Below are 26346 nucleotides of genomic sequence, written 5' to 3' on the forward strand. Positions count from 1 at the left end.
GTAAGTAAACTTGATAACTCCCGGTAGACTCCCAAGTTAAAGAGCAGTGTAAGAATATTAGAATATGGAGGCAAAGTGGAGGACATAATGGAGAGAATAATATGACATTGAAGTTTTAAGGGAACAGTGACATGAAACAGGGTGGGAGGGGTGTAATCAAAGATATAGTGGGAACTGGTGGCTTTGGAATGGATAACGGTTGCTAACCCATACAATGAAAAAGAGAAGCTGAGAAACAGAGGGGACACATCCGAGATGGACCACGTGAAAGTGAGATCAAGTTAGAAATGGGCATCCAATGTATAGACATTGCACTTACACAGCAGGAAGCAGCACTGACACAGTCTCTGATGTACCAGAAAAAGTGAGGACGGAAACCTTATTAAAAATGGAGTGGTGAAATTTCTGCCTATCCCACAGACAGTCAGATCCATGTGGGTTTGAACCACTCAATTTTTGATTTGAAGGAACTGAGTGGAATTAAAAACATTTTTATTCAACTTGAGGAAGAGTGAAGAGTTTGGCCAGGTGAATGAAGGTAGTGGTGATGGAAGATGTGGTTAGTCTCTGTCCTAGGAAGAAGCAAAGGCCCTTGGATCATCCTGGCAAATGATGGTGAGTTTTAGAGTTTTCTTTTCAGAGAAGAAAAAGATAATTCAAAACCAGTTGTGGTCATCAGATAAGCTAAAATTAGACAATGGGGCAGCACAGTAGCATAGTGGTTAGCACAACACTTTACAGTATAGGTGACCCAGGTTCAATTCCCACCATTGCCTATAAAGAGTTTGTACGTTCTTCCTGTGACCATGTGGGTTTTCTCCCACAGTCCAAACATGTACTGGGTGGTAGGTCATTTGGTCATTGTAAATTGTTCAATGATCAGGGGAATACTGGGTGGCAAGCCTTGAAGGGCCAGAAGGGCCTACTCTGCACTGTATCTCAATTAAAAAGTAATAAAAGATGGATTTAGGTAGCTAACATAATCTTGTCCCCACATTAAAGCTACACATTCTTTTCTGATATTATGTACATAACTACTGGTTCGAAATTTATAATTAAATTAGGAGAGGATTCTGTTGCAACACAATGGAACACTTCTGTTTTAAATTTAGGAAAAACTACAGATGGCAGTATAACAAAAGTTAGTACTGGTTCCGGTGATGTCATTGTCCAGAATGGCAGCTTAAGTCAATAACTCCTCCGGAAAAACGCGTATTTTGCCCCATTATTCCATCAAATATAAGATCCTCCGAAAATATCTGAATTGATGGGGGGGGGGGCAAGAATGGGGAAAAAGAATGGGGTTAAAAAATCTTCACTGTGGAGCCTGTGGACGAGAGGGTTGCAGCGAGTGGCACTCCTACCCGAATGTGTGGTAATGAGGCTGACGATGGGCCTCGTTCAGGCGAAGTGGAAAATATGATAAAAATTCTGGAAGAGATATGGGAGTTCCAAAAAGATATAAAACAGCAACTAAATGATATCAAGTCAGAGCTCGCCAACATCGATCAAAAAATAGTGGTGGTAGAGACACGAATTGACAACGTAGAAGATCATGTGCAAAATGTGGAACAGATACTAAGTAAGATGATAAAAATATTAAATCAACAAGAAAGTAAACTGATTGACCTGGAGGGAAGAACATGGCAGAAAAATATCAAGATATACGATGTTCCCAAAGGAGCGGAGTGCTTGTCTATGAAAGTTGCTGCGGGACATGCTAGAGATTCCCTCGACTATGGAGCCTTGAAGTTGAGATGGTGTATCATGCGCTTGCCCCGCGGCCTACTGGAGACAAAGAAGATAAGCCATGTTCAATAGCAATTAGATTCCTTCGATACGATACCAAGGAAGAGATTCTACAAAGGGCCTGGGGTGAGAATAGGGTGTTTTTGGATGGGAAATTAATATATTTCAATCAAGATTACCTGCCGGCGGCCCTGCAGAAACGTAAAGAATACTCTGAAGTAAAGTGAATATTAAAGCAAGGAAAGCTTAGATTCCAAACTCCATACCCTGCTAAACTGTTGGTGTTTTATGACGATGGAATCCAACTGTATCAGACAGAGGAAGAGGTGATTGCAGACATGAAGGCAAAAGGGTTGCCCGTCAGCGTGATCAAACCGAGAGAAAGCCAGGCTGAGCAATTATCCCGCCCTGCTTGGGAAATAGTGAGAGAATCGAGAAAGCCGGGGACGGGAGGAGGGCAAGAGAGTTTTCTGAAGACAGCCCTCACCCCCTCCAGAAGAGCCATAAGGTTTAAAAAGGTTTAATAACTTTAAAAATGTTGATAAGCTAAACAGAAGCAAAAATAAACGGTGATATACCTATCTCGAAAATTACTTATTATAATGTGGATTTTATCTTACTCTATTATTCTATTTTATTCATTCATTCACTCCTTTTCCCCCAACTAAATGAGACTATATATATGAGAGGAATACACAGGGAAATCTTTTCTGTGTAATGGATATAGTTTTGTTTACTTACTTTTATGGGTATGGCAAAGGGGCCTCTCAACTCACAGGTAGGAGGGGCATATCCCCCACAGCTAGACGTTTATTCTAGCTCAACCCAGGGTCATCTACTAGAGACCCCAGCCTTGGAATCACACCTTTGTTGCATTTTTTAAATTATTACATGCATTTCTTGGTTCTTAATTGTTCAGAGAGTAGATCGATTAAGCTTTATTCTGCTAATTTCAATGACATATTGACAGATAAATACACATGGCTAAGGACAAAGTAAAATTCATTTCTTTTAATGTCAATGGGCTGCTAAATCCAATCAAATGTATTAAAATTCTATCTAAAATGTAAAAAAGAACAAGCCCATGTAGTATATTTACAGGAAACTCACTTAAGTGATAATGAGCATGGAAAACTAAACAGAATGGACTTCACTAATTTGTTTTTCTCCTCATATAAATCAGGACTTAGGAGAGGAGTTGCTATTCTTATCTGAAAAAAGCTAAATTTTGAAAAAGTATTTGAAATGGGTGATAAGCAGGGCAGATATATTTTGGTAAGGGGGGAATATAGATGGAAATTCAGTTACTCTATTGAATATATACGCACGCCCAGGAAGTGATATTGGTTTCTTTCAAAAAATTAGTAATATTATGGTAACAGAAACAGAAGGTCTCATTATTCTGCCCCCCCTATTCTGTATATATGTTTGTACATGAATAGACTATTTCAAGACATTTTGAAAAGACAAAGACAAAATAAACACCTGTGGAATTGGGACAATAGATGTAAGTGACCATGCACCTATATATTTATTTATTGCTTTTGACCTACAGCCAAAGAATACTATTTGGAAACTTAATTCAAGTATACTCAATGTATACTATAGTATACATTTATTTATATTTATACATATATAATTCAAAGTATACTATAGTAAATTTAAAAAGAAATTGGTCTTTACTTAGAATTCAATGATAATGGAGAGGTTTCACCTCCCATTCTTTGGGATACTCTGAAGGCTGCTTTAAGGGAAAATTATAGCAATATCTACATATAAGAAAAATATAAGGAATAAAATATTAGAGGAATTACAAAATAGGCTGAAGGAACTAGAAAAAGACACAAATTGAATTACGCACAGCATACATTACAGGAAATTAAAAAAATTAGTAATGCGATTAATAGTTTGGCTATGCAAGAAATCAGGAAAAATTTAAAGTTTCTGTAACAGAGACATTATGAAAGTGGATCTAAGTCTTTGAAAATACTGGCATGGAAATTGAAAAAAAAAGATAGCAGAAAATACAATTCATAGAATTAAGAATCCAAAAACAAAAATGATAAAAAATAAGCTAAGTGAAGTTCAAGAAGCTTTTGAAGTGTTTTACAAAACTCTATATTCCAAAGTTCCAGGGAGAAGCATAACCACAGTTGACAACCTTCCTGAATTCTCTAAATTTACCCACTTTAAGCGAAGAACAAAATAGAACGATGGCTGCTGACATAACTGAAGTTGGATTAAAAGCTGCAGTTATTAGGCTTAAATTAAGCAAGTCAACAGGATCAGATGGGTATATGGCAGAGTGGTACAAAGAATTTAAAAATGAGTTAATTCCTGTCTTACTCCCCACACTGAATTGGGCTCTAAAAAAGGCTGAATTGGGCTCTAAAATGCCACCCAGCTGGAAGGAAGTGATAATCTCAACTATACTGAAAAAAGGCAAGGATAAAATGGAATGTGGGTCATTTAGACCAATACCCGTTCTTAATGTAGGTTGTATATTTTGGAGGTGAGAGTGAGCAGCCAGATGTCTTGGTACAGGTTGGTACCAATGATATAGAAAGGAAAAGCAAAGAGGACCTGAAAAGAGAATTTAGAGAGCCAGGCAGAACCCTGAGAATCTGGACCTCCAAGGCAGTAATTAATGGATTGCTGCCTGTGCCACGCACTAGTGAGGGTAGAAACAGGATGATCTGGCAGATAAATGCATGGTTGAGAAGCTGGTGCAGGGGGCAGGGTTTCAGGTTCTTGGATGATTTGGATCTCTTGGGGAGGTATGACCTGTACAAAAGTGACGGGTTCACCTGAACCCAAGGGGGACCAATATTCTCATGGGCAGGTTTGTTAGAGCTTTTGGGAAAGGTTTAAACTAATATGGCAGGGGGATGGGAACTAGAGTGAAGAGATAGGACAGGTGGTAAAAAGCAAAGATAGCATGCAGTCAGACTGTCAGATAGGACAAAATTGCAGCCAGTGAGATGAACATCAGTTCATTAGAGATGCAGAATCAAAAAGGGTACTCAAATACAGTACTCAAAGTGTTATAACTGAATGCACGGAATATAAGAAATAAGGTAGATGATCATATTACACTATTACAGATTGTCAGGTATAATGTTGTGGCCATCTCTGAATCCTGACTGAAGGATGGTTGTAATTGTGAGCGGTATGTCCACGGTTACATGTTGTATTGGAGAGATAGGAAGGTCGGCAGAGGGGGTGGCATGGCTCTGTTGGTAAAGAATGGCATCAAATCAGTAGAAAGATGTGACATAAGATCAGAAGATGTTGAATCCTTGTGGGTTGAGTTAAGTAACTGAAAGGGTAAAAGGACCATAAAGGCAGTTATACACAGGTCTCCCAACAGTAGCTGGGATCTGGACCACAGATTATAATGGGAAATAGAAAAGGTGTGTCAAAAGGGCATTGCTATGGGAGATTTAAACATGCAAATTGATTGGGAAAAATCAGTTTGGTAATGGATCTCAAGAGAGAGTTTATTGAATGCCTATGAGGTGGCTTGTTAGAACAATTTTTTACTGAGCCAACTAGGGAATCAGCTATACTGCATTGGGTGTAACGTAATGACCTAGAGGTGATTAGGGAGCTTAAGGTAAAAGGAACCTTAGGAACCAGTGATCACAATAGGACTGAGTTCAACTTGAAATTTGATAGAGAAAAAGTAAAGTCTGATGTAGCAATATTTCAGTGGAGTAAAGGAAACTACTACACTGAGATATGAGAGAGGAGTTGGCCAAAGTAAATTAGAAGGATATGCTGGCAGGGATGTCAGCAGAGCAGTATGGCATGAGTTTCTGGAAAATGAGGAATGTGCAGGATAGATGTATTCCAAAAGGAAGAAATACTCAAATGGCAAACTAGTATAATCGTGGCTGACAAGGGAAGTCAAATCGATTGAAAAAGCAAAACAGAGGGCGTACCACAAAGCAAAAAAATTGTGGGGATATAAAGGATTGGGAAGCTTTAAAAACCTACAGAGAGCAACTAAAATAATTATTAGGAGTGAAAATATGAAAGCAAACTAGCAAACAATATCAAGGTGGATAGTAAAAATTTTTTTCAGATATGTTAAAATAAAAGAGAGATGAGAGTAAATACAGGACCACTAGAAAATGAGTCTAGGGAAATAATAACTAGAGACAAGGAGATGGTTGATGAACAAAGTGAGTATTTTGCATCACTATGGAAGACACTAGCAGTATGCCTGATGTTATGGTGTGTGAAGGAAGAGAAGTGGGTGCAGTTACTATTACAAGAGAGAAGGTGCTCAAAAATCTAAAAGACCTAAAGCTACATAGGTCACCTGGACCAGATGAACTGCATCCTAGGGTTCTGAAAGAGGTAGTGTTAGAGATTTTGGAGGCATTAGTAATGATCTTACAAAAAATCAATGGACTCTGGCATGGTGCCAGAGGACTGGAAAATTACAAATGTCACACCACTCTTTTAGAAAGGAGGAAGGCAACAGAACGGAGATTATAGACCAGTTAGTCTGACTTCAGTGGTTTGGAAGTCAATTGGTAAGGATGAGGTTATGGAGTACTTGGTGACATAGGACAAGATAGGACAAAGTCAGCATGGTTTCCTTCTGGAAAAATCCTGCCTGGTAAACATATTGGAATTCTTTGAGGAGATTCCAAGTAGGATAAATAAAGGGGATGTAGTGGATGTTGTATATTTGGACTTTCACAAGGCCTTTGACAAGGTGCCACACATGAAGCTGCTTACTAAGTTAAGAGCCCATGGTATTGTAGGAAAGTTATGAACATGGTTAGGGCATTGGCCGATTGGTAGGAGGCAGTAAGTGGGAATAAAAGGATGCTTTTCTGGTTGGCTGCCAGTGACTAATGGTGTTCTGCAGGGGTTGGTGTTTGGACCGCTTCTTTTTATAGTGTATATCAATGATTTAGATGATGGAATAGATGAATAGATGTATTTGTTGCCAATTTTGCAGGTGATATTAAGATTGGTGGAGGGGCAAGTAGTGTTGAGGAAACAGGTGGGCTGCAGAAGGACTTGGAAAGATTTGGAGAATGGTCAAGAAATTGCCAAATGAAATACAATGTTGGAATATGCATGGTTTTGCCCCTAAGTAGAAATAAATGTGCAGACTATTTTCTAAAAGGAGAGAAAATCCACAAATCTGAGATGCAAAGGAACTTGGGAGTCCTTGTGCAGACCACCCTGATGGTTAATTTGCAGGTTGAGATGGTAGTGAGGAAGGCAAATGCAATGTTAGCTTTCAAGAGGTCTAGAATACAAGAGCAGGGATGTGATGCTGAGGCTCCATAAGGCCCTGGTGAGGCCTCACCTTGAGTATTGTGAACAGTTTTTGGTTCCTTATCTAAGAAAAGGTGTGCTGGTAGAGTATTCAGAGGAGGTTTGCAAAGATAACTCCAGGACTTAAAGGGTTACTATATGAGGAAAGTTTGATGGCTTTTGACTGCTTGAAATTCTGGAAAATCTAATTTTTTGAAACTCTGCATTGGCGCTGCCTCTTGCATGCATGCTGAGCTCGTCGACTTCATTAACTTTGCCTCCAACTTTCACCCTGCCCTCAAATTTACCTGGTCCATTTCTGACACCTCCCTCTCCTTTCTTGATCTTTCTGTCTCCATCTCTGGAGATGGCCTATCTACTGATATCTACTATAAGCCTACAGACTCTCACAGCTACCTGGACTATTCCTCTTTCCACCCTGTCTCTTGAAAAAATGCTATCCCCTTCTCACAATTCCTCCGTCTCCGCCGCATCTGCTCTCAGGATGAGGCTTTTCTTTCCTAGACAAAGGAGATGTCTTCCTTTTTTAAACAAAGGGGCTTCCCTTTGTCCACCATCAACTCTGCTCTCAAACGCATCACTCCCATTTCCCGCACATCTGCCCTCACCCCATCCACCCACCACCCCACTCAGGATAGGGTTCTCTTTGTCCTTACCTACCATCCCAGCAGCCTCCAGGTCCAACGTATAATTCTCCACCTCCAACGGGATCCCACTACCAAACATATTTTTCCCTCTTTTCTGCTTTTCGCAGGGATCGCTCCCTACGTGACTCCCTTGTCCACTTGTCCCCCCTATCCCTTCCCACCGATCTCCCTCCTGGCACTTATTCTTGTAAACAGAACAAGTGCTACACCTGCCCTTACACTTCCTCCCTCACCACCATTCAGGGCCCCAGACAGTCCTTCCAGGTGAGGCGACACTTCACCTGTGAGTCGGCTGGTGTGGTATACTGCGTCCGGTGCTCCCGGTGTGGCCTTTTATATATTGGTGAGACCCGACGCAGACTGGGAGACCGTTTCACTGAACACCTACGCTCGGTCCGCCAGAAAAAGCAGGATCTCCCGGTGGCCACACATTTTAATTCCATGTCCCATTCCCATTCTGATATGTCTATCCATGGCCTCCTCTATTGTCAAGATGAATCCAAACTCAGGTTGAAGAAACAACACCTTATATACCGGCTGGGTAGCCTCCAACCTGATGGCATGAATGTTGACTTCTCTATGTAGGTAAGGTGAGTGAGGGGGTCCTGCTTAGAGAGTTCAGGGAGTTAGGAGTGAAGCTGAAAGGCAGGACCTCCAGGGTGACAATCTCGGGATTGCTACCTGTGCCACGTGCGAGTGAGGCGAAGAATAGAATGATTATGCACATTAATACGAGGCTGAGAGCATGGTGCAGGAAGGAAGGGTTCAGGTTTTTGGATAATTGGTCTTTGTTCCAGGGACGTTGGGATCTGTTTCTAAGAGACGGTCTACATCTGAACTGGAGGGGTACTAACATTCTTGCAGGAATGTTTGCCAGTGCTGCTCGGGGGGGGGGGGGGTTTAAACTAGATGTACAGGGGGCAGGGATCCAGAATACGAGAGAAGATGATATGATCAAGGATAAGGGACAGGTGGGGAATACACGTTTCCCAAATATTAATTGTGTAAAGGAGAAAGGTGAGACAGAACATGTGTTGGAAAAGTTACATGTACAGAGGGTTGGTCAGAAGGAGCATGGGGTTAAATGTGTAGAAGTTTTGGGTGATCTTGAGAAGGTCATCAAAAGTCAAGGTGCAATTAGCCCGATGGAAGTTCAAGGAGCTGGGTTAGGTACAATAGACAGTGTTTTAAGCAAAGAGAGGAGGAATGCGCTAAGAATTCTATACTTGAATGTGCGTAGTGTCAGAAATAAGACAGATGAGCTTGCAGCTCAGATGAAAATAGGGAACTACGATATTGTTGGGATAACGGAGACATGGCTGCAAGGGGATCAGGCCTGGGAATTGAGTGTACCAGGGTACACGTGCTGTCATAGAGACAGAAATATGGGAAGAGGGGGTGGGGTGGCCCTGTTGGTGAAGAATGAGATTCAGTCCTTAGCAAGGGGTGACTTAGGAACAGGGGAAGTAGAGTCTGTGTGGATTGAGCTGAGGAACAGTAAGGGTAAAAAGACCCTAATGAGTGTTGTGTACAGGCCCCCAAACAGTAGCGTGGATATTGGGTACAAGTTGATTAGGGAGTTAACATTGGCATGTGCTAAGGGTAATGCAGTCATTATGGGAGATTTCAACATGCAGGTGAACTGGGAGAATCAGGTAGGTGCTGGACCCCAGGATAGGGAGTTTGTGGAGTGTCTAAGGGATGTATTTTTGGAACAGTTTGTGCTTGAGCCAACCAGGAACAAGGCTATTTTGGACTTGGTGATGTGTAATGAACAGGAATTGATAAGTGATCTTGAAGTAAAGGAGCCATTAGGAAGTAGTGATCATAACATGATAAGTTTTTATCTACAATTTGAGAGGGATAAGGGCAGATCAGAGGTGTCAGTGTTGCAATTAAATAAAGGAGACTACGGAGCCATGAGGGAAGAGCTGGCCAAAGTTAAATGGGCGGATGCCCTGGCAGGAAAGACAGTGGATCAGCAGTGGCAGATATTCTTGGGGATAATAGAAAAGGTGCAAAAGTAGTTCATTCCAATGAGAAGGAAGGATTCAAAGAGGGGGAAGGGGCCACAGTGGTTGACAAAGGAAGTCAGAGATTGTATAGCATTAAAGAAAAAGAAGTATGACAGGGCTAAGATGAGTGGGAATACAGATGATTGGGAAAGTTTTAAGGAACAGCAGATCTTAACTAAAAAGCAATACAGAGAGAAAAAATCAGGTATGAGCTCAGTCTAGCCAGGAATATAAAAGGGGATAGCAAAAGCTTTTTTAGCTATGTGAAGAGAAAGAAGATAGTTAAGAACAATGTTGGCCCCTTGAAGAATGAATTGGGAGAAATTGTTATGGGAAACAGGGAAATGGCAACAGAATTTAATGCGTACTTTAGATCTGTCTTCACCAGGGAGGACACAAGCAACCTCCCAGATGTATGGATGGGCCAGGGTCATAAGATATCAGAGGAATTGAGACAGATTGACATTAGGAAAGAAACTGTGATGAGTTGACTGATAGGACTGAAGGCTAATAAATCCCGGGGTCCAGATGGTCTGCATCCGAGGGTTCTAAAAGAGGTGGCTCAGGAAATTGTGGATGCATTGGTAATCATTTTCCAATGTTCCTTAGATTCAAGATTAATTCCTGAAGATTGGAGAGTGGCTAATGTTATCCCACTTTTCAAGAAGGGAGGGAAGGAGAAACCGGAGAACTATTGCCCTGTTAGCCTAACGTCAGTCGTGGGGAAGATGCTTGAGTCCATTATTAAGGACGGAATAGTGGCATTTCTTGATGGCAGTAATAGGATTAGGCTGAGCCAGCGTGGATTTACCAAGGGCAAATCATGCTTGACTAATCTGTTGGAGTTTTTTGAGGGTGTAACAAGGATGTTAGTTGAGGGTAAGCCAGTGGATGTAGTGTACCTAGATTTTCAGAAGGCATTCGATAAGGTGCTACATAGGAGATTGGTGAGTAAAATCAGAGCTCATGGCATTGGGAGCAGGGTTTCAACATGGATAGAAAACTAGTTGGCAGATAGAAAGCAAAGGGTAGCAGTGAATGGGTGTTTCTCGGACTGGCTGGAGGTGACTAGTGGGGTACCACAGGTCTCTGTATCGGGACCACAGCTCTTTACGATTTATGTCAACGATTTAGATGAGGGCATTGAAAACTACATCAGCAAGTTTGCTGACGATACTAAACTGGGTGGCAGTGTGACATGCAAAGAGGACGTTAGGAGAATACAGGGAGACTTGGATAGGCTGGGTGAGTGGGCAGATACTTGGCAGATGTCATTCAATGTGAATAAATGTGAAGTTATCCACTTTGGAAGCAGGAACAAGAGGGCAGAGTATTGTCTGAATGGTGTAGAGTTAGGTAAGGGAGAAATGCAAAGAGACCGAGGAGTCCTAGTTCATCAGTCAATGAAGGTGAATGAGCAAGTGCAACAGGCAGTGAAGAGGGCAAATGGAATGTTGGCCTTTATTACAAGGGGAATTGAGTACAAGAGCAAGGATGTCCTTTTGCATTTGTACAGGGTCCTGGTGAGACCACATCTGGAGTATTGTGTACAGTTTTGGTCTCCAGGTTTAAGGAAGGACATTCTGGCAATTGAGGAAGTGCAGCGTAGATTCACTAGGTTGATTCCTGGGATGGCAGGGCTGTCTTACGCAGAGAGATTGGAGAGTTTGGGCTTGTACACACTGGAATTGAGGAGATTGAGAGGGGATCTGATTGAAACGTTTAAGACAATTAAAGGATTTGATAGGATTGAAGCAGGAAATATGTTCCAGATGTTGGGAGAGTCCAGTACCAGAGGGCATGGATCGAGAATAAGAGGTCAGTTATTTAAAACAGAGTTGAGGAAAAACTTCTTCTCGCAGAGAGTTGTGGAGGTGTGAAATGCACTGCCTCGGAAAACGGTGGAGGCCAATTCTCTGGATGCTTTCAAGGAGGAGCTAGATAGATATCTGATGGATAGGGGAATCAAGGGATATGGGGACAAGGCAGGGACTGGGTGTTGATAGTGAATGATCAGCCATGATCTCAGAATGGCGGTGCAGACTCGAGGGGCCGAATGGTCTACTTCTGCACCTATTGTCTATTGTCTAACTTCCCATAATGCCCCTCCTCCCCTTCTTACCCCATCCCTGACATATTTAGTTGTTTGCCTGTTCTCCATCTCCCTCTGGTGCTTCCCCCCCCCCCCCCACTTTCTTTCTCCTGAGGCCTCCCGTCCCATGATCCTTTCCTTTCTCCAGCTCTGTATCACTTTCGCCAATCATCCTTTCCAGCTCTCAGCTTCATCCCACCCCCTCCAGTCTTTTCCTAATATTTTGCATTTCCCCCTCCCCCTACTACTTTCAAATCTCTTACTATTTTTTCCTTTCGGTTAGTCCTGCTGAAGGGTCTCGGCCCGAAACGTCGACAGCGCTTCTCCCCATAGATGCTGCCTGGCCTGCTGTGTTCCACCAGCATTTTGTGTGTGTTGTTTGAATTTCCAGCATGTGCAGATTTCCTCATGTTTGCTTTTTGAAACTCTGGTTTGCTTATGTTGTTACATTTATTTTAGGCTCTGGAATGATCTTGGCATTGATCAATTTTTAAGAGAAGTATCATATTTTAAGACCTTTTGCAGAGTTTTCTTGGATGAGTGTCATTACCATCACACTATCAAAATACTGAATTTAATTTAAAATGAAATGACAAATGAAGATTTCAAAGGCAATCCTGCAAATAAAAACCATGCCCATTAGTAATACGTCTTAGACTAATTTTTAAGTACAGTCAGAATATATTTTTGAGATATTTTCTTAAGTGTGTCAATAGTTTCCTTGGCTAAACAACAAAACATATGTTCACTATTGGAATTTTAACCCTTTTTGACAGAATGCTGATTTTGGCATCAATACACTTGACTCCAGAAAGTGACTTCAGACCAGTATTATGAAACAAAACTTTATTTCCCATCAAAATATGCACTGTGATGGTAATGACAAAATACCTTTGACATTGACAAATAATGGTTTTAGTTTAACATTAACTCTGACAAAACATCTGTCCAACTAGAAGAAAGCAACACTTCCAATTAAAAACACATCCTTACAGTTTTAAGGAAGGAGGCTGGAAAACGTCATTGAAAACATCCACATGAAACATGAACATAGTCAGCTCAGCTAAACTAGGCATTGAAAATCTTGCTTAAAAAAATAATAATGCTTAGACAACATCTGTCTAACCCTCCCAACTCTGGAATAAGCGGCAATTCAAATTTCAAACAGATTATAGAGATCATTAGTTTTCAACTGTCCATAAGAGAGAACACTTTTTTAACACCGACAAAACATTTACTCAACCCTCCAAAACACTGTTTTTATATCAGAAAGTCTTCTGAAACATTCACAGAGATCTCAACAACTCTGAAAAAAAGCAACACTTGAAACTTAAAGCACCTTATAGTCTCCATTAGCGCAGAGCTGAAGCCCCAGCAAGATGGAGGCCATTCCGTTCTTGTTGCTGGTTCACTGAAGATTCTGGCAGGGTATGCTCTGCTATTAAAATTTGTACTGCCTGTCTTTTCTTATTGGCAGCACTTTTGTTTCTTTGATTAACTCTCTTCATTCTCTATTCACACTTAGGTAATTGTGACATGATCGTAAGTTTTTCTACCTCTTCTTTTATTCTATCTCTCTTTCTCTCTTTCAAGGTACTGCCGATATTTCACTGGATCTTCTTTAATTGTGTCTCTGTATGTTTTTGATTGCTCTGCTGATGATTTTGGGGATGTCTTGACAACTTCACCACCAGTTGTGTGATGGTAATGGCATTTCTCAGATTTTAAAGAAAGAGTTGGTTAAGATTTACAAGGATGTTGCCTGGATTGAGGAGCATGCCTTATGAGAATAGGTTGGGTGAACTCGGCCTTTTTTCCTTGGAGCTTTTCCTTGAGAGGCATTGATTGCGTGGATAGTCAGAGGCTTGTTCCCAGGGTTGAAATAGCTAGCACAAGAGGAGATATCAGGGGTAACATTTTTATTCAGAGAGTGGGAGTGTTGAGTGCATGGAGTAGGCTGCCGGTGACAGTGGCGGAGGCAGGTTCAATAGGGTCATTTAAGAGACTCCTAGACAGGTACATGGAGCTCAGAAAAATAGAGGGTTATGGGTAACCCTAGGTAATTTCTAAGGTAAGGACATGTTCAGCATAGTTTTGTGGGCCTGTATTTTGCTGTAGGTTTTCTATGTTTCTATGTTTCTAAGTCTTGCACTTGCTAACTCAACTCCTTAGATAGCTTGTAAGTGTAATTTAAGTATGCAGAAATAAAGTGTAATGTAATTTAAGTATACAGAAATATAATACAGAAAGTGAAATTATTTATTTCTCAGTTAAAACACTCAAATAGTAACTCATTTGGTAATGACACATAAACATAGTCTCAGCTCTGGAAGTATAAATCTCTAAATTACTCACATTTCTGGGCATCAAAATGTCAGTCTTCTGCCATAACAGCCACATGCTCCCCGTCACTTCTCATTTTCATAGCAACCACATAAACAGTTGTTTGAAAAAACTTGATTGGTCTCTAAAATTTGTTGCGTTTTGGTAATGACAGAAGTATGAGGGACAGTGGTTCTTTGCCCTAAAAAGATGGACAGAAAAGTTACCCTAATTAAAGGATCACCCATCCATGTATAACAGATTCAATAATGGAGAGCACTCACTAAGTGCACTCCTTACGCATGTGCTTTTACACAGCCACAAGTATTGCCTTGTCGTTCTGCTGTTATTGCGCTGAATGCACACACTTAAATTACTTACCCAATATAGTCTCAACGTGGGTCTTAAACTGTGCACATGTGCTCAGGTTGGCTTTAAGGTGCCTTTTGCACCATACACAGTGAAATATTCCATTGCTTTAGTAATGAGGGTGTGCAAATGTGTATATGTTGTTTGTATATTGAATTTAATGTAGATACTTCTGTTTCTTTTGTAATATGATTGTAATTATATTATATCATATTCTAATTTGTGTGTTGTCTTAAGTTAACTTTGTTGGTAATTACAGTCTGTATGTCCTGGTGCCTAAAGAAAAGGGAGCTTTTTGTCCTCAGTAAGTACGAGAGATGCCAGGGGTTCACACTGAACAAAAATAACATGGAAGCACACACACAAAATGCCAAGCAGCATCTATGGAAAAAAAGTACAGTTGATGTATAGGGCAAGACTTCCAGCAGGACTGGAGAAAAAAAATGAGGAGTAGATTTAAAAGTTGGGGGGAGCTATTATTGTGTTTTCTGGTGGATATCTTTTTGTAAATATTGGCAGTTTTCTTTTCATTATTTTAATTAATTATTGTAAGTTTTATTTTTGATGCACCTATTAAACACCCTTGCACTAAAGTGCTAAGTGACTCCAGCATTTCTTTCTTTGTTCATAATCCACATATCTAACCACTTCTACAATGATACTATTGTACCTACTTGAATTACTAGTTTTGTCAGAAACTCATCACCCTCTGCATGAAAAGTTTCACCTTTTCAATTTTTCTCCTGTCATCCTAAACCTATAACCTCTAGTTTTGCTGCCTTGGAGAAAAGACTGTTGCCATCCACTTTGTCTCTGTCTCTCATAATTTTAAACTTTCCTATAAGGTAGCTCCTCATTCTCCTACAATTCAAAAAATAAAGTCCCAGCCTGGCCAAACTCTCTGTATTTTCAGGGCCGCTGCTCCTGGTAGCATCCCAATAAATTGTTTTTGAACTCTTCCCTGTTTCACCAGATCTTTCCTATCCAATGGTGAAGTGAACTGTACGTGGTACAAAGTGCGTCTTCACCAATGACTCATACAACGGAAAAATATCGTCCAAGTTCCTATACTCAATGCCCTATAGGGCTATATCATGCTCTATAGTGTTCCTGATGAAGGCCACCATACTAAAGGCCTTTTTCACCACTCTGTTAACCTGTGACTTCACTTTCAATGAACTATTCACTTGTAATTCTAAGCCACTCTGTTTCCTAGTGCCGTTCCATTCACAGGACAAGTCCTGCACTGAATTGACTTTCCAAATTGCAGCACCTGCCACTTACCTGTGTTGTAATCTATTTGCCAGTCTGCAGACCTCTTCCCTAACTGAACAATGTCTCCCTGTAATCTACAATAACTTCCTCCTCCTAATTGGGGGAATAAAGTAATGATAGTTATACCATGGGAATTAGTGGAGAAGCTTGAATATTTTATAATTTATCGAAATACTTTGGATATAAGTGTTGGGGGAAGAGTGAACATAGATTTATGAAAGGAAAATCTCACGTGGATTATAAGAAGTGTAGTATTTGTGAGTGATGAGGAGGTTATGGATAGACTCAGAGAAGGGCAAAGATATGGCAAATAGAATTTAATATGTAAATACGTGATGTCATCCATTTGCGTGGATAAAAGGAAAAACTGAACATTTTTTTAAAGGATGGGTGACTGAAAGTATTGATGTTCAGAGGGAGCAGAGTTTGTTGATACATGAGGCAGTGAAGGTTAATTTACTGTTGTAGCAATTGATAAGGAACATAAGTATATTGACCATTATTATAAGAGAGTTTAATATATGTAAAGATACCATGCTGAAATCCCATAGGGTCCTGTCATCTGGAGTTCTTTTTTATATATCAGATCTTGGTATCTAAAGATTTGCATATTTGCATTAGGGCAAATTTAATGAAGGATCACCAGGTCGATTTCTAGGATAGTGGGGGGATGGTATATTGGAAGAAATTTAGCAGTCCAGGCCTGTCCTCTGTAATTTAGTAGAATGAGAGGCAATCTCATTGAAGCATACAATACTCTGATGTGAGTTTTCAGTGTTAATGCAGGAATAATGTTTCCCTTGTGGGGTATCTCAAATGAGGATTCACAGTTTCAAAAATAAAAGTGCCTGCTATTCAGGACAGAGGAGAAAATTCTTCACCAGATGATGAGAAATTCTTGGAATTTCTACATAAGAAGACCGCAGAGGCTTGCTCGTGAGTGTATTTAAGATAGTGACTGACAGATTTTTATATCATAAGAAATAAAAAAGAAATGGGTTTGCTACAGCAAGGCATTGCTGAGGATAAAGGTCATTCCTGATCTTATTGAACAGTGGACCAGACACGGATTGTATGTTATTATACCTTTTCCTATGCATAATCTCCTTTGCTCAATATTGTAATAATTCAAAAAGTTATAGTCAATATAGAGCTGGCTGGTGGTCTTTGTCCCTGTATTTTCTATGTAACATCATTATTTAGAGGGTAAATCATCTGTACAAACTTTTAGACATTATATGAAATCAAAGATGTAGATAGTTGACTTTTTTATGAAGTAGGAAGGAGGTAAGGTAAATTGGCAAACATTTCTAATTTAATTGTAGTCTTGATCTGTGGGAATCTTACAGTTTTAGAGGAGTCCTATGGTTCTAAGGAAATAGGAAAGAATGACTTAAATATAACATGATATAATGATGTACATTTCAATTCAGAGAGGATACAGCGAGTGGACAGCGATAGAACACAGGGCACAAAGCACAGATTACAAACTGTTATGCATGAATATATTGTAGTTGTTCAGTGGAATCTCTGAATTATCATTTTCCCATTTGATCCCACAAGCATCAACATTGAATAAAATTGACTCCAAATTAAGTGGTATTGTGTGAGTGCATGAAATGTTTCAGATGCTGTCTGCACATTGAAAATGAAGTTGTTTGTTGGTGTGTTAGGAAGGTGAGATTAGCTCATCAATTTGTTGCTGAATTAGGATTGCTTACTGCAGTTCTGTGAAAATTGCTGCCTCAGGAGTGGTTGAACCAACTATAACACCTCCTTTCAGTTTGTAACTCTTACTCACAATATATACCCTCATCTTCATGCTCATTGAAGAGAGGGATGCTGTTTTTGAATAATAATGAAGATTTACTATTGAAGTTTCTACCAACGTTAAGAATTGTTACATCAGTGAAAGGTAAAGCTCACTCGTTTTTGGTGCTCTGATCTGCATTTCTCTCATTTTCTTTCTGTGCACATACTACCAGCCCATCCTTGTTCATTCATTTGGCCTCTATAAGTTGCTATCATTTATTTCTACAGAGTTTGTTTATGTAGTGGATTCACACAAGGTGATTTTTTTTCTCTCAGGATCTGATTTAATTCATGGAACAGGCCCTACTGGCCCCGCAGGCCACCAATCACAGCAATCCACTTATTTAACACTCTCATAATCACAGGACAATTACAATGCACAATTAACCCACTAACTTGCACGCCTTTGGAGTATGTGAGGAAACGGGACTACCCGGAGGGAACCCACGCCATTCACAGGGAGAACATACAGAGTCTTCACAGGCAGCACCGGAACTGAACTCTGAACTCCGGAACAGCCCAAGCTATAATAGCGTCATGCTGTGCTACAGTGGCGCCGCGTGATATTGTCCTGTATCACGGTTGATCCAGCTCGCCACTCCATGCTGCTCGCGGTTGGTCTTGCTCTTTGTGAACCTGCGGGTCAGATTGCTATGGAGACACAAAAGATGCAGATGCTGGAATCTGAGCAAATAAACAATCTGCTAGAGGAACTCAAAGAATGAGATGAGCTGCATCTTGGGGAGGAAAAGGAATTGTTAATAGTTAGGATTGTTTGTACTGAAGGCATGAAGGCATGACTTCCGTAAATATCATGGTGGTTGGATCCTAAAGGCTTCCCAGTCTGTCCCGATAACCTTTTAATGTACCCAATACCTTAAATATAATGACTTACCTAAAAATTAGTGCTTATCTGTACTGAGCTTGTTGTTCAAGGTCAGCAGCCCTGTTTAATTACTTGATGCACTGTGCATTGTATCCCTCAGCTTTATGCATTTGTGTTGCACTTGGACTCTGAGTTTTGGTCCTTGCCTGGATCAGGAGGTCAGGTTCACCAATATTTGATCTTCAGCTTGTTTCTGAATTCATTTGAATTGATGTGCACAAGTGTGGAAGCTGGAGATGACATCACAATTGGCCCACAGTTTCCATGGAACTGTTGGATGTATCACTCCTGCATTCCTCTAGAACCTTCGCCTAAAATCTGTACATTTCTGCCGTAGAAAAGGATGTTGATAAAGTTCTGGAATATGAAAACGTGCCCACGTTGAGAGAAAAATAAAAAGAAATTATATCTAAGTGTTGAGATATTGCAGACCTCTGAGATGAAAAGGATCCTGTTGTAGTGCATGATGAACAAAAAGCTGATACGTAGATGTTCGAAGTAATGAGGAAAGCTCTCAGAATGTAGTTGTTTATTGATAAGGGAAATGGGTATAAAAGTAGAGGAGTTATTCTTTGTATATTGCATTATTGAGACTAGACCTGGAGTAACATATGCCTTATTAGTTCTCCTTATTCTAAGACCATAAGACGCAGGAGCAGAATTCGGTCATTTGGCCTTTCGAGTCCGCTCCGCCATTCATTCAACCATGGCTGATCCTTTAATTCCCCTCTTCAGCCCCACTTTTAGGAAGGATGTTAATGCTTCTGGATACTGGGGCCCAGTTCAGGGAAGACTTACTAGTTTAATACTTGGAATGGGCAGATTGTCGTATAAAGAAACTTTGGGCATGGTAAGTTTCTATGTGCTGCAGTTTATAAAAGTAAGAGAGGACTAGATTGAAGCATACAAGATTCTGAGCAGGGTGAATGTTGAGGGAATATTTCCCTTGTAGAAGAAACTAGTTATAGAGGTCCCTGTTTCAAAATAAGGGATCACCAATTTAAGACAGAAACTTTCTTTCAGAGGGTTCTGAGATCTTGGAATTCATTTCATCAAAAGGAGCAGAGCCTTTGAATCGAGATAAATAGATTCTTGAGGAGTATTGGGGTGAAGGGTTACTGTGGATTGACAGGAATGCAAAGTTGAGGTTACATTAAGTCAACCATAATCTTATTAAAAAGAAGAGTGGCCTTCAGGTCAGAGTTGCCTACTGCTCCTTATTTATTGTCTGTGCAACGTTTTGATGGTCATTTTTAAATAATCTGTACGTCGCTGGATACTGGGGCCTAGTGAGAGAACTATCACTCTTATAGCATGCATGCATTGAGATTGTGAATGAAAATTTATTGCAAAAGTGTTACAGCTGGTGGAGCCAATATTTTTATTCCATTAAGTACGCTAAGCTATTGAGCTCCGAAAAAAAATCATCCGAGTACTGCAAGCCATTATCACGCCAGCGTGTAAATTGGCATTCGGAATTGCTTTTAACCGACTTAATAAACCTTAAACTAACATAAAGCTTATTTCTGAGAGAAATAATTGATTTATTTTCTATTCTTATTATATTTAAAATAACATTTTCAATCATGTTAGTCTTGATTGATGCATCAAATAGGATGCAATAAATATTTTACACTGATAACTATTTCCAGTAGATGCAGTGCAATAAAACTTGTATTAAAATAATTTTCCAACAGATAGGTAGTTTATTAAAAATATAACAAAGGTTTAAACATGTCACTTAATTACTGAATATGTTGTGTCACAGGCAAAGCCAATCTTGTATTTAAGAGGATGGAGGCGAGTATTCCTCATGTTGAAAGTTTTTTTTCCATAATGTTATTGGGTGGCATGATCCAGGAATAAAATCCAGTGCCATTGTTGGAACAATGCTACCTTCCCATATCATAAGTGGGCTAGTTTGGGGGAAACTGCCTTTGAGAGGTCACCAGCACGTGATGCCTTTCTCCTTCTCAGTGGTAAAGGTTGTAGATTTGTTGGAAATTAGCGAGAAGTCTTGGAGTTGTTACTGCGAATTTTGTAGATGGTATAATCTATAGCCTTAGCAATATGGCAGATTCAGTGAATATTATGGGTGATGAATGGAATGCCAGTCACATTTTGTACTGTTTTGTTTAATATGATATAGAATTTATGAGGTTAGCCTGGTTTTCTCATTAATCTTATAATGCCCTGGTTCATATTTTTTACTGTGTGAGCTGCTTGTTTTTATATTTTTACTGTTATGCTGTTCTTACTTCATTTTGTGCTGTTCTGCCTTCAGCCTGTTTGGGTTATTGTTGAAGATAAGGGATGATGTGGAATGTGTGCCATCCAGTTAATGGGAGGTTTTCTTGGTGAGGGACAATAAAGCTAGGCTTGGGGCTTTTGTTTGAGAGGAGATGAAGAGAGAAGATGCTGGGGAGAACCAGTTGTAGTATACAATCCGGTGGGAGACCCGTTTGTTCGAGATGGATTGCGAGCAACGTTCAGAAGGTGGTGTGTGTTTTCACGTTGATCAAGGGGTCCAGCGTCTGAGTGACAGAGAGCTTCAAGATGAGTTCCTACTTGTGCACATTTGACTGTTTAATTAGAATGGGCCCTTTTCTTTTTGTTATTCTTTACTAACCCTTCAGTTAAGATTCATAAATATAATTCCTTTAATCGTATGCAGTGTACAGTCTGTTGTTTTGTGGCATTAGTTTGGAACAGGGTAGCAAATGACACAGCATCCACACAAACAAGGGGTTTATATGTGGGGGGGGGGGGTTCGCGCCTCAATCTCACAATTGGCGGGGCCGGAGATGATCTTCCCTAAATTTACACAGCCGAGGAAACCAAGGTGGTTTCGCTCTTTTCTAGTTTTCTTTTACTCAGTATTGACAGTTTACATAGGACCAGATCACAACATGATTATAGCAGAAAATGACGCCATTTGGCCAATGAATTCATGGCCCATAAAGTCAAGTGCACTCCAACTCATCCTGCTCTCTGTCCTCTTCTCATTGTTCTGTATTTCTTTTTCCTTGCAAGATCTAACCCAATCTTTCCTTTCACACTTCTTTCATTATTTGGCCTTTGAAATGCACATGCCCATTGGTCAGATCTTTTAACGAATCAAGCATCTTGGTTGGGAAGGAGGAGCTTCGTGATTTTATTTTAGATTCAAAGGCCATTTTTCCAATTCTGTTTACATAGACATAATCTGTGAAATTTCACACCAGATGGTGAGCGTCTATGATCATTTGTAGCATCATAGTAGACTCTAATCCAGCTATAAGAATGTCAGTGCACTGGGTTCACTACCGCTATCTGTAAGGAGTTGGTGTATTAACCCTGTAGGTTGTCCTCCGGGCGCTCTGGTCTCTTCCCACATTCCAAAGACATATGGGTTTCTAGGCTAATTGGTCACATGGGTGTAATTGGGTGGCATGTGCTTACTGGACTGGAAAGGCCTGTCACCGTGCTGTATCTTTCAATAAAATAAAATAAACATTCATATGTTTTCTAGCAGAATTACAATGGGAGTGCAAATCTGTTTTTTCTTTCTTCTTTATTTAAGGAATTTCTTTAACTAATCATTTAGTGAGGATCTGATAACTGGATGCAGTATAAAACCAAATCAGTCTATGTGTATACATAAAACTATTAAGCTTGTCCATTAAAATTCAGATCACAAAGATATTTTTCATTTAGTTCATTTCTAGAATATGAACTATAATTTATTGAAGCTAAGACACTATAGAATTAAATTGCCATCAGCTTGGGTTGAATTTGGATGTAATAACTGTATGTGTAGTGACGTCACCAGCTCTTTCAATGCAAATATATTCACTAAATGAGCTAAGATAATAGCCTCTAAAATAAGAATCTGGTTGGACTGCTTTACAGACATGGTAGTAATGTTGGATTTGTTTCTTTAAATAATACGAGAGTACTTTACACACTGATTGGCAGCTTTGATAAGTACACCTGTACGCCTGCTCGTTAATATCTAATCAACCAATTATATTGGGGCAACTCAGTTTATAAAAGCATGCAGACACAGTCAAGAGGTTCAGTTGTTGTTTAGAGCAAACATCAGAAAGGGGAAGAAATGTGACCTAAGTGACTTTGACTGTGGAATGACTGTTGGTGTCAGATGGGGTGGTATGAGCTTTTCAGAAACTGCTGATCTCTTAGGATTTTCACACACAACAGTCTAGAGTTTACAGAGAACTGTGTGAAAAATGGAAAAAGGACCAGTAAGTGGCAGATTTGTGGATGAAGAGACCTGTTCCACGGACAGATCTGTCCCACTGGTTGGTTGTTCCATGGCAGTGGAGCTGGACTTGCTGCTCACCGTGTTGCTGGCAGTTACAGACACAGAAGTAGGAAGGCGTCAGATGCAGTGCGTGATTCAGCAAATTATGCAAATGATTGTCTTAGACATTTTTCTTATGATTTCAAAGCCATGTTGGACATTGGTAATGTAAAATACTGCAGGTTGAGTTCATTGGTTTGTTGCCAAGATCATATAAGACCATAACAGCATAAGATATAGGAGCAGAATTAGGCCATTTGGCCCATCGAGTCTGCTCTGCCATTTCATCACGGCTGATCCAACTTTCCTCTCAGCCCCAGTTTCCTGCCTTTTCACTGTATCCCTTTACACCATGACCAATACAGAATCTATCAACCACTGCCTTAAATATACATGCAGACTTGGCCTTTGCAGGTGCCGATGACAAGGAATTCCACAGATTTGCCATTCCCTGGGTAAAGAAATACCTCCTCATCTCTGTTCTAAAAGGACAGCCATCTAATCTGTGGCTGTGTCCTCTGTTCTTGGGCTCTCCCACCATAGAAAAAAATCCTCTCCACATCCACTATATCAGTGCCTTTCACCATTTGATCAGTTTCAATTAGGCCACCCCTCATTCTTCTGAATTCCAGCACTCGCAGGCCCAGAGCCATCAAACCTCTTCATATAACAAGCCATTCAATCTTGGAATCATCTTCATGAAGCTTCTTTGAATCCTCTCCAGTTTCAGTACATCCTTTCTCAGATAAGGAGACCTAAACTGCTCACAGTGCTTTAAGTAAAACTTCCCCAGTGTTTCACAAAGTCTCAACATTACATCCTTCCTTTTATATTCTAGTCCTCTTGAAATGAATTCTAACATTGCCTTCCTCTCCACAGACTCAACCTGCAAATTAACCTTTAGGGAATCCTGCACAAGCACTCCCAAGTCCCTTTGCACCTCAATTTTTGTATTTTCTCTCCATTTAGAAAATAGTCACCCCTTTCATTTCTTCTACCAAACTGCATGACCATACACTTCCCAACACTGTATTCCATCTGTCATTTCTTTACCCATTCTCCTAATCTGCCTCAGTTCTCTGTAGCCTCTCTACCTCCTCAAAACTACCTGCCATTCCACCTATCTTTATATTGTCTGGAAACTTTGCAAAAAAAAAGCCATCAATTCCATCATTCAAATCAAATATATATAACATAAGAGAATCATTCCCAACACAGACCCACCGTGGAACACCACTAGCCACCAACAGCCAGCCAGAAAAGCCTTTCTTTAGTCTACTCTTTATCTCTTGCCAGTCAGCCCCTGCTTTCTCGATGCTAGGATCTTTCCTGTAATATATTGGGCTCACAACTTGTTAAGCAGCTTCATGTGTGGCATCTTGTCAAAGGCCTTCTGAAAATCCAAGTATACAACATCCACCGATTCTCCATTGTCTATCCCTCTTGTTATTTCTTCAAAGAATTCCAACAGATTTGTCAGGCAACTTTTTCTCTTAAGGAAAACATGCTGACCACGGCCTTTTTTTTATCATGTACCTCCAAATACTGTGAAACCTCATTCTTAATAATCAATTCCAACATGTTCCAACCATTGGGGTCAGGCTAACTGGCCTATAATTTCCTTTCTTCTGCCTCTCTCCCTTCCTGAAGAGTGGAGTGACATTTGCAATTTTCCTGCCTTCTGAAACCATTCCAGAAAATAGTTATTCTTGAAATATCATTACTATTACGATCTCTTCAGCCACCTGTTTCAAAACTCAGGAGTGTATACCATTTGGTCCAAGTGACTTATCTAACTTCAGATCTTCAGTAAACATGACTGAATGTTTACTGCTGTCATAATTATATCTGCTGTGTGTGATTGTTGGCATTGTCCAGAGGAACGCTGTTTTATTTGGCTGTATTCATGTGACAATGAAACTTGAACTTGCATTTGTTAGTGAGTGACGTGAGAGGAGAATAGCCAGACTGATTCAAGCTGACAGGAAAGCTACAGTAACTCAAATAAACATGTGTTACAACTCTGGTGTGCAGAAAGGCATCTCCAAATGTACAACTCATTGATCCTTGAAGTGACTGGGTTACAGCAACAGAAGATATGAACATTTACTCAGTGGCCACACAGAATAGTACAGCACATTACAGGCTCTTCGGCCCACAATGTTGTGCAGACCCTTAAACCCTGCCTCCCATATAACCCCCCACCTTAAATGCCTCCATATACCTGTCTAGTAGTCTCTTAAATTTCACTAGTGTATCTGCCTCCACCATTGACTCAGGCAGTGCATTCCACACACCAACCACTCTGAGTGAAAAACCTTCCTCTAATATCCTCCTTGAACTTCCCTCCCCTCACCTTAAAGCCATGTACTGAGCAATGGTGCCCTGGGAAAGAGGTGCTGGCTTCCACTCTGTCTATTAATATCTTGTACACCTCTATCATGTCTCCTCTCATCCTCCTCCTCTCCAAAGAGCAAAGCCCTAGCTCTGATCATAACCCATACTCTCTAAACCAGGCAGCATCCTGCTAAATCTCCTCTGTACACTTTCTAATGCTTCCACATGCTTCCTATAGTGAGGCGACCAGAACTGGACACAGTACTCCAAATGTGGCCTAACTAGAGTTTTATAGAGTTGCATCATTACATCACATCTCTTAAACTCCATCCCTTGACTTATGAGAGCTAACACCCCATAAGCTTTCTTAACTACCCTATCTACCTGTGAGGCAACTTTCAGGGATCTGTGGACATGTACACCCAGATCCCTCTGCTCCTCCACACTCCCAAGTATCCTGCCATTTACTTTGTACTCTGCCTTGGAGTTTGTCCTTCCAAAGTGTACCACCTCACACTTCTCCAGGTTGAACTCCATCTGCCACTTCTCAGCCCACTTCTGCATCCTATCAATGTCTCTCTGCAATCTTCAACAATCCTCTACACTATCTACAACACCACCAACCTTTGTGTTGTCTGCAAACTTGCCAACCCACCCTCCTACCCCACATCCAGGTCGTTAATAAAATTACGAAAAGTAGAGGTCCCAGAACAGATCCTTCTGGGACACCACTAGTCACAACCCTCCAATTTGAATGTAGTCCCTCCACCATGACCCCGTGCCCTCTGCAGACAAGCCAATTCTGAATCCACCTGGCCAAACTTCCCTGGATCCCATGCTTTCTGACTTTCTGAATAAGCCTACCATGTGGTACCTTGTCAAAGCCTTTACTAAAATCCATGTAGATCACATCCTCTGTACTACCCTCATCTATATGCCTGGTCACGTCCTCAAAGAACTCTATCAGGCTTGTTAGGCACAATCTGCCCTTCACAAAGCCATGCTGACTGTCCCTGATCAGATCATGATTCTCTAAATGCCCATAGATCCTATCTCCAAGAATCTTTTCCAACAGCTTTCCCACCACAGACATAAGGCTCACTGGTCTATAATTACCCAGATTATCCCTACTACCTTTTTTGAACAAGGGGACTCCATTTGCCTCCCTCCAATCCTCTGGAACCATTCCTGTGGACAACGAGGACATAAAGATCCTAGCCAGAAGCTCAGCAATC

This window comes from Hypanus sabinus, chromosome 11 (genome assembly GCF_030144855.1).
Source record: "Hypanus sabinus isolate sHypSab1 chromosome 11, sHypSab1.hap1, whole genome shotgun sequence".
In the NCBI taxonomy this organism is placed as follows: Eukaryota; Metazoa; Chordata; class Chondrichthyes; order Myliobatiformes; family Dasyatidae; genus Hypanus; species Hypanus sabinus.